This window comes from Neovison vison, chromosome 6, assembly GCF_020171115.1.
Source record: "Neovison vison isolate M4711 chromosome 6, ASM_NN_V1, whole genome shotgun sequence".
NCBI lineage: Eukaryota > Metazoa > Chordata > Mammalia > Carnivora > Mustelidae > Neogale > Neogale vison.
In genome coordinates, this window is record NC_058096.1 from 195,001,481 (window position 1) to 195,004,186 (window position 2,706).

The 2,706-nt window shown below is 39.6% G+C and overlaps 1 pseudogene; it reads right to left on the reverse strand.

Annotated features, from left to right (window-relative positions):
* Positions 1-346: 346 nt before the first annotated feature.
* On the reverse strand, positions 347-599 carry LOC122910645 (annotated as a pseudogene).
* Positions 600-2,706: the final 2,107 nt, after the last annotated feature.

A 2,706-nucleotide genomic window follows, 5' to 3' on the forward strand; every position in this document is an offset into this window, starting at 1 on the left:
AGGCAGAGAGGGAGAAGAGGACATAAAAAAATGAATTTTAGTTTTTCCTTACCACAAGGCTTTTGTGCCAAGGTGGCTAATGTGCGTCAACATCAAAGAATCCCTTCTCCTGGGAACCAAGAGGAAGTTTCTCAAAAGTAGAATGAAAAGGTGTTCCCCCCTGTATCAATCTAGCTTTGGAGATATTCTACTAGTAATGTATGTTCTTTCTTCAAAAGAACTATGAAGTGTTCTGTGTGCTAACAACGTAGCCTAAAAGAGAAGTTAAAACAAAATTCTTCATTTTTAGAAAACTTCATTAAAAAATAGGATTTCAAACTGTACAGTCACCACAAGTATACAGGTATCACTTGGCATCTCCAGCGCCCTCAGCCTTCTGTGCCTGGTGTGTTTGGCATCTTCATTTCTGTAGGGTTATTCCCATCCTTGCCAGCATCAGCTTTCTCCCTTTCCTTTTGGGCACCTTCTCTTCCCTCTTTGCAGGGGCATTTTTAGGCTGGAACTCTGGCTCTGGAGAAGCAGATTTATCAGATAACCTTGAAGAACTTCATCTTGGTTTAATTACCTGGAGCATCCACTTTGGCCTTTCTCCTGGGCATGGGGACAATGGGGGAGATGTAGGTGTTGGACACAGGGATGCAGTGGTGTGGGCCTTGGTTAGTCTGGGGGGTTCTGGCCTCTTCTTCATGCTGCTCCCGTCATCTTTAGTCACCTTTGTCTTAGTCACCTTTGTCTTAACACAACATAGATGTTTTCAGTAATATGTTTTGAATTGCTTAAAATATTGACCATTTAGTATTTATATGATTTTAATTTGAGAAAAAAGGAAGACAGGCATGTAAATCACTCAGCATGTGGACAGGAGTTTCTGGTGATAGCATCAGAAAAGTAGCTAGCTTTTTCTCTTTCCAAGAGCAAGGTCTAAAATCTTGGGACTCTGGTTTCCATTTAACACATGGGGAACTTCCCTGGAGGGAATTCAGTGAGTATGGTTTTACATCAAGGAATTACTTGGAATCTGCCTTTAGCCAATTCCACATTAATTATTCATGGAAAATATTGCTTGCCAATTTTCATCTTTGTTTGTATTGGCTCTGATGATTCTGAATATGTATCATTCAATTCTTCAACGTGAAACAGAGGGACCCTTTTCAACATTTAAGGTGAACTCCTCAGTTCCAAGTAACATCAGCCAATGGATTTTATATCTTGCCAGTTCTCTAATACTTTATTCTTAATCCACAGTCCTTTGGAGTTTTATAAATAACTTTGATAAATCCAAAAGGCCATCTACTTTCTCTTCACAGAAGTTGCAAATTGGTATTGGTCCATGTGTGTGTATTTCCAACAATTTTTCTACCCAAAATTGTTTGTTTGCAATGAGATTTGGTACAGTTTAGTGTCCTTTGAGATTACTCATAAAGGCTTTTGAAATTGTTTGTTGTTTGATTGTTTATCTTTGGGAAACTTCAGAGCACACCACTGAAGTCACCCCAGTCAAAGCCTGTTTTTCTTTCATTAGGTCATCAAGGACAGCACCAAATCAAGTATAAGAAGTAGCTTTTTCCTTCTTTAATAAACAAAGATGCTCTTATTTGATTTCCTGGGTTTCTTATTCTCACACTTTCTGACCCAGAGTATTTAAACATTGTGAAGGTAACACAAAACAGATAATCTGTTCAGATAAATAGATCCAACATTGTCTACTCCAAGGGTGGTTATGGGGGACACAGACAAGATATGGGCTTTAAATGATCAGAGTCAATCTCACAGGTAGCAGCTACAGCTTTATGGTGTAGTCTATAAGGAGCGTCCAACCAGTCAATGTTTGCTAGACATCAGTAACATGCTGTGTTCAGTGATATGAAGATTCCAGGTGTGAAAAAGATAAGGTTTCTAGACATATGTATGCAAATAAAGCAAAGAAGTATGTGATAAGGATCAATGGAAATGTATGAATTAACCCCCTTTTAAAAAAAGATTTTTTATACTTACTTGAGAGAAAGAGAGACAGACAGGCAGAACACAAACATGTGGAAGGGCAGAGGGAGTGGGAGAAGCAGACTCCCCACCACACAGGGAGCCTGATGTGGTGCTCCATCCGAGGACACTGGGACCATGACCTGAGCTGAAGGCAGAGGCTTATTGGACTGAGCCACCCAGATACCCTTGAGTTAACACTGTTGAACTGAAGGGCAAAAGAAACTTACAATTGGTAGACACTACAAGACTTCATGGAGGAATATAGTATTTGAACTGGGCCTTGAAGGAGGGTGATAGTTCCATTGGGAAGGAGGGATATGTCAGGTGGATGAAATGGCACATGCAAAAGCCTAGAAATGAGAAAGTCAGAAAGTCCACATCTGTCATGGACTTTGTGCACGAACAAAACTTCGGTTGTTAGCTGTTTCATTCATAATGGTGAAGAGATAGGAAACAGGAGATATATTTAACCAAAGTCAACTCTGTACAGAAGCCACTTAGGGATTTCTTATTGGAAGAATTAGGCTTTTGTTTTGTTTTGTTTTGTTTTCAAATAACAGCTTACTCAGTAGAATAAATCCAGTGCAAAGATTTTTACCTTGCACACTTGTCATATAGTGGGCAGATGCTTCCTGTCCGTTGAACAGAGTTGAGAGAACTGACCTAAGCATAGTCTTGTTAGGTTGGACCCAAAGGTAAAGAGAAGTCCAAAAAATTGGATTG